Source organism: Xyrauchen texanus, chromosome 6 (genome assembly GCF_025860055.1).
Source record: "Xyrauchen texanus isolate HMW12.3.18 chromosome 6, RBS_HiC_50CHRs, whole genome shotgun sequence".
In the NCBI taxonomy this organism is placed as follows: domain Eukaryota; kingdom Metazoa; phylum Chordata; class Actinopteri; order Cypriniformes; family Catostomidae; genus Xyrauchen; species Xyrauchen texanus.
In genome coordinates, this window is record NC_068281.1 from 12,980,066 (window position 1) to 12,987,236 (window position 7,171).

At 43.5% G+C, this 7,171-nt stretch overlaps 1 pseudogene; it reads left to right on the forward strand.

Moving 5' to 3' along the window:
- The first annotated feature begins 3,330 nt into the window (after positions 1-3,330).
- On the forward strand, positions 3,331-6,112 carry LOC127645107 (uncharacterized; annotated as a pseudogene).
- Positions 6,113-7,171: the final 1,059 nt, after the last annotated feature.

Below are 7,171 nucleotides of genomic sequence, written 5' to 3' on the forward strand. Positions count from 1 at the left end.
AAGTACACTTAATGTGAAAACAATTTGGTTTGTAAGTAAACTAGTATTGATTATGTATATTTTGTAGGGGCATCGGACATTAATCATTTAAAAATGAGTGGCAAGCGATTGCTGTTGTCAACAGAGAATACACAGTGTTCTCTAGGAATATCGCTGACGAAAACAGAAAGGCACAGGTGGAGAGCATCCATTTGTCACTTTTTAGACAGCAATTTAATCTTAAGGGATTCACTAAATATTGATTAAATGTCACATTAAAGTGAAACTAAAACTAAACAGAAATAAAATACAAGAAAACAAAATCTTAACTAAAAAGTCAGATAACAAGCACTGTTATCTTCATTCTTACAATTTTTCAGTTCTGGCAAGGAGTACAAAAAAAAAAACAACTGCTGGTAGTACCCTTAAGGGTTGTTACACTAGGCTTTGAGCACCAAATATTTTTTTGGACGAAGCAACAAATATGATGTCACGTGGGAGAGATTCTGGTGTAAGTAAATAATACATCACAAATAACAAATGAGATTATTTAAAAAATGTTAAGATATATTGTATTCTCTCTTTCCTGGAACAAATAAAACATGCAGCTTTAGAATATGCATTCTTTATATTGATCTAAGAGGTCAAGGTGTGACTTTTCGATGTTCTATTGGTCACACGTCCTCTCGTCATACTAATTCACATTTCATAGTTCACCAAGCTTGAACTTTGGTACGCTGCTTAGTACAAAATGTCTTCACATGAGTTTGCTTTTCCGGTCCCCCACGTTCGGATGCATTTGAAAGGGAGAGAAAGGAGCGCAAAGTGACTGCCCCTTTATTGATGATGCAAGTATTTCACAAAATCATGGTTTTGAACAACAGAACAAAGTTTGAAATAGGGCAAGAATTTACTGTCATTGTAGCATCTATTTCATAACTGTTTAATCTTACATTCTGCCTAACTTCTCTTTTTGGTTCAAATAAATACATAAATCATAATCAAAGCCAAAATATGATATGCCACCGTAAGCCCCTATGGATTCATGTAGGGCCTTAAAAAATGAAGATAAAAAGTGGAAAGATTGTTTTGAACCTGAATCTAAGATATATTAATGCTGCAGTCAAGGGCATTATAGTTTTTAAAAATAACACAAATAAGGACTCTCACCATTGGCATAAAATGCAACTAGTGCTAAAGTCAACTGATTTTAGTAAAAACCTACCTTTTTTGTGTGAAAATAAAATGATGCTGACACACTTCTCAAGTTATTTTCTTATAACTTAGCACAGTACCGCCGCTCCCTCTGCGTAGGGCATCAACTCCCTAGGGGGGCAACATCTTACCCTAGGAGGGCACCAGAAAGTCCACCAGCTGCCTTTACTCGCACGTTATACATTATACATGGACACGAAAGCAGTTGCGGAACACAGATGATCGCTTCACGCTCATCTCTCCCCCCCCCGTCCACCTTCCACCTAGAACTCTGCATAGGGCATCAATTTGGCCAGCGGCGGCCCTGGCTTAGCATCTCACTTAGTTGCATCACGTCATAAACACTATGTTTTTAGGTCGTTGTGTCAAGTTAAAAGTAGTTTCAAATGTATAAAACCACATCACGAGATCCCTGCATTCAGAAATTAGCTCCAGTTTGAACGCAAGAATGCGTTTTCATCTTGTGCAGTTGCTAGTTGGTGCTTCTCAAGTCAGAAGGCTGCAGCCTAGTTAGGCTGGATATTTTGACTGCCACGTCATAAAGCACAGTCGAAGGCCATCTCAATTGTGAGGATCCTCGGAATGCAACCTTGTTTTGCTTCCTTCGTCCGACATATTTTGGAGGATGCATCAAGTGCATCCTTTGTGGCCTTCAATCACCCACAATCTCTCACACATGTCCCATTTTAATAAAAAAAGCGGAAAAACTGTGCACAGTCCTGGTTTCTTTCTCCAATATACACAGAACTTTTAGAGAATCAACACAATTTCTACATCTGTCATTTTCGATGCCGCCTGTTCTCTCTTCAAAGTTTTCACGACGTGACCATGGAGGCAGAAACCTTTATGACGTAGCCATTAGGGATGTGCAAAGTTTTTAACATTCGGTTAAACGCAAGGTTTTATGAATGGTTGATCATTTTTTTGTAATGAGGCAGGATGCAGGAATAAAGGATGTTCATTTTAATGGGACTATAAACAGCAGCAAATAAAGTGCACAGTGAACTATGAGTCTAAATAGCACAATACATACATCTTCAAATGATAAAATCTTGCATTAAAGTAAAAAGATAAATAATAAAATGGTCACTGCTACTATATGCAATCTGCATGGGCAGCTCCACATTTCCATGAGGAAGCAAACGCAAGTACAATCATGTGTATGGAACTGCTGCGGTTAAATAGCCTCTTTGGGGTGCTTTGATTTTTAAATCAATTTGCATTGAACTTGCTTAATTATTGTACTAAATATGTACACCAGTTCCAAAAGGTTGTTATAGCCAGGAGGTGGTAATGGGGTTAAGCTCCCACTACCTATAAAGTGCTTCCTATGGCGTGCGTCTCTAACAGCCTCTGACAACCAAAGTCCAGCTCCTGGCCTTCATGTGTGGCTTAGTTTCTAAGCCTGGCGGAACTGTTTCAACTAACAGGAAAGGGTCGTAGGTGGATCACTGGCGCCTTAAAACCAGTTGCTTAGGGCAGACGGAGCTCGTAAGCCTAGAAAGGCAGTTCGTCTAGGAGAAGGAAAACCCTGATATTAAAACCTCCGCTGCCTTGCGGCTATATCCAATCATGGAAAAGGCTATGGAAGGAAATCCAGAGACAAAATCCAGAGTGGAGCCCCGTAGGCGGTTGGATGTCAAAAAAATGGCTTTCTCCCGGCAACTCCTGCAGCAAAGCTGGCCCCAAAAGTAATGCATAGCATTCCCTTGGACTCTGCCAGTGAAGCCGAGAGGGGGGTCCTGTCGTCTGGGCAGCCCTAGGCCTCCATATATACTTGCCCAGGTCTGCGCCCTGGAGAGGTCACTCCAGTCTCGCCATCTGGCGAGTGCACAACACGGAAGACAGCAGTTACGGGTTATAAGTCCCTGCTCAATTGGCGTAGAGTGTGACGCCACGGGTTGTCTTCGACGGTGGGAGGGATCTTAGTATCCCACTTGTCAACTACCGCCCGCCTTAAGCCGGGAAGCCCCCGGCCAGTTAGGTGTTGGCACGCCACGGTCTGCCTGCTCCAGTGGGTGCCTGGAGATAAGAGCATTGCTCAACAAGCTGACCGTTAAACTTGCACCAAGCAAAAATAAAAAGGATAAACCGAAGATTCCAGCTCTTCGTATTGCAAGTTGGAATGTACGCACTATGCGTACTGGATTGACCGAAGACCTTCAAGCCATTGATGACACTCGCAAGACAGCAGTAATTGATCGTGAACTGCTAAGGCTAAACATCGATATAGCAGCTCTGCAGGAGACACGTCTGCCAAACAGTGGGTCATTGAAGGAGGAAAACTATACCTTCTTCTGGCAAGGGAAAAACGCAGAGGAAACTAGAGAATATGGGGTGGGGTTTGCCGTCAAGAACACTCTACGAAGTATGATTGAGCCACCAATAGGTAGTACAGCAAGAACCCTTACCCTACGTCTCTCAACAGTACAAAAAATCTTATATGTATTTATGCACCAACACAGCTAGCCTCAACTGAGATTAAAGACCAGTTTTATGAATTTTTAGACCACATCATCAAGGGCATATCATCATCAGAGCAAGTCTATCTTCTGGGGGACTTCAATGCTCGGGTTGGTGCAGACAGAGAGTCTTGGCCAGGCATCCTAGGTCACTAAGGCATAGGAAACATGAACGAAAATGGTCAGAGACTTTTAGAACTCTGCTGCTATCACAACCTCTGTGTGACTAACACCTTTTTCCAAAACAAGGTGTGTCACAAAACATCTTGGAGACATCCCAGGTCAAAACACTGGCATCAGCTAGACCTGATTATCACTAGGAAGGATTCCCTTAACAGTGTCTGCAACACCAGAGCATACCACAGTGCTGACTGTGATACTGACCACTCTCTGGTAGCCTCCAAGATCAAACTGAAGCCCAAGAAACTTCACCATAGGAAAAAGAAAGGTCAACCAAAGATCGATACCTGCAAAACTGCATATGCTGACAAAAACCAGGAGTTCATCAAGCGACTTGAAGAGACCCTGGCCAAAAGAGAAGAGCTGAATGCAGAAGATCAATGGAATTTCCTCAGGAATACCATCTTTGACTCTGCACTCTTGACATATGGTAAGAAAGAACACAAGAGCACGGACTGGTTTGAGGCCAATATTATGGAATTGGAACCAGTCATTGAAGCCAAACTACAAGCGAAACCCCAGCCAGCAAAACATGCAAGCACTGAGAACTGCTCGCAATAAAACAAAACGAACAGCAAGACGCTGCGCAAACGATTACTGGCTCCAACTCTCAGACAATATCCAGAAAGCCTCAGACACTGGTAACATTAGGAAAATGTATAAGGGGATTAAGTAGGCATCTGGCATACCAACAAGGAAAACTGCGCCCCTGAAGTCCAAGACAGGAGATTTCATCACTGACAGGGACAAGCAAATATGTTGTTGGGCTGAGAACTACCTGGAACTTTTTTCCAAAGAAAACATCATTACCCAAGAAGCCCTCGACAGTATTGAAAATCTGCCTGTGCTGGATGACCTGGATACTGAGCCAACTTTGGAAGATCTCAGCAAAGCCATCAACGAATTAGCCAGTGGTAAGGCACCAGGTGAGGACGGCATACCACCGGAAATCATCAAGTGCGGTAAACCAGCTTTGCTGGAACCGCTTCATGATCTCTTGTGCCTCTGTTGGAGAGAAGGGATGGTGCCTCAAGACATGCGAAATACTAAGATCATTACACTCTATAAGAACAAGGGCGACCGCAGAGACTGTAACAACTACCGGGGCATCTCACTGTTGAGCGCAGTGGGCAAGGTGTTTGCTAGAGTGATCTTAAAACGACTGCAAGTCCTTGCTGACCGCATCTATCCAGAGTCACAATGCGGATTCAGGGCTAAAAGAGGTACAGTGGACATGATATTCTCTGTGCGTCAGCTTCAAGAAAAATGTAGAGAGCAGCAGATGCCACTCTTCATCGCCTTTGTCGACCTCACTAAGGCGTTTGACCTAGTGAGCAGGAAGGGTCTGTTCCAGCTGATGCAGAAGATTGGTTGCCCCCCCGCAGCTGCTCAACATCATAGCCTCCTTTCATGATGACATGAAGGGGATAGTAAGCTGGGATGGCGAAACTTCTTAACCCTTTGAAATCAAGAGTGGCGTCAAACAGGGATGTGTCCTTGCCCCAACCTTGTTTGGAATCTTCTTCTCTATGCTGCTAACTTTTGCCTTTAGACACTCTACAGAAGGTGTTCATCTATACACCAGGAGTGACGGAAGGTTGTTCAATCTAACCCGCCTGAAAGCCAAGACTAAAGTCTGCTCAGTACTCATTAGAGAGATGCTGTTTGCAGACGATTCGGCCCTGGTGGCGCACACTGAAGAAGAACTACAGCAGCTGCTCAGTCAGTTTTCCCATGCCTGTAAAGAGTTCGGGCTCACGATCAGCATTAAAAAGACCAATGTCTTGAGCCAAAATGTCCCTTCACCACCATCAATCAGCATTGATGACGAAGTGCTGGAAAACACTGACCACTTCAAGTGTCTGGGCTCCACCATCACCAGTCACTTGTCGTTTGATAAAGAAATAGACACACGTATTGCAAGAGCTGCTGCAATATTGTCCAAACTGAGCAAGAAAGTGTGGGATAACAAGAACATCTCATTGAATACCAAACTCAGAGTATACTAAGCATGCGTTCTCAACACCTTGCTGTATAGCAGCGAAACCTGGACGACATATGCCAGACAGGAAAACCGCTTGAACAGTTTCCATCTCCGCTGCCTGCGTCGAATCCTTGGTATAAACTGGGAAGATAAGATCACCAACACATCTGTCCTGGAACAGACAAATTCCCACAGCATGCACCTTTTGCTAACTCAACGTAGGCTGCGCTGGATAGGTCATGTCTTGCCGTATGAAGGACGGCCGTATTCCCAAGGATATACTGTATGGTGAACTAGCTACAGGGCACCGTCCTGTAGGCCGACCAGCACTGCGTTACAAGGATGTTCTCAAGTGTGATTTGAAAACCGCTGGTATATCCCCAGATACCTGGGAGCCTCTTGCAGAAAATCGTAGCACATGGAGAACTACAGTAAGTGATGGAATCCAAAGGGGAGAAGTGAAGAGACTCCAGCAGTTGAAGGACAAAAGAAGTCACAGGAAGGAGGGGAAACCAAGCCATGACTCCAACCTGCCATCCAGCTTTGTCTGCCTAAATTGCGGCAGAGACTGCCATGCAAGGATAGGACTACTGAGCCACTCCATATGTTGCCAACAACAAAATTGACTGAAAAAGATATAGAAGACGCAGCCATTGTCTTTCGAGACAGAAGGGGCCTATATGTACACCAGAGCAAAAGGTCTTACCTTTTATCAAGCGCTGAAACGTTGCTCGGTGAAAAACAAACTGGAATCATGTTTAATGGTGTAACAGTCACATAAAGTTGGCAACTTTTCTTCAAAACGCAGTAGCACAACAAATGAAACGCAATGCAGGTGTTTTGAGATGTGTTTATTAAAAAGTATTTTAATTTTACTCTGTATAAAAATTCTGCACGAAGTGCTAAAAGAAAAAAGTGAGATTCAGGCAGCACAACAGTCAAAGACGTCCGTCCAGCGCATGTCAGTCAGTGATCTATAATAGAAAAATAGCGCAGATGCACACTAAAGCATATTTGAACAGCCACTAACTCGCCTACTTGTAAAACTAACCCGAACCCGGACGGAAAACGGTTTGTCGAAACTATTCGAACTATTCGAACCTCTATTACACATGTAGAATAACCAAATAGTGATTTTGATATTCGAATAGTGGCACATCGAATGGTTATCCGAATGTCAACTATCTGTGCACATCCCTAGTAGCCATGTGCACATACTAGACTGAGTCATTCTAGTGCTGAATGCTCAGGAGCAGCCTAGCCTACAACCTCAGAAGGACTGATCTTGGAAGGAAACAGCCTAACTAAGCTAACCAAACTACCCCATGAGAAGTACCCATTGTCAAGCAAA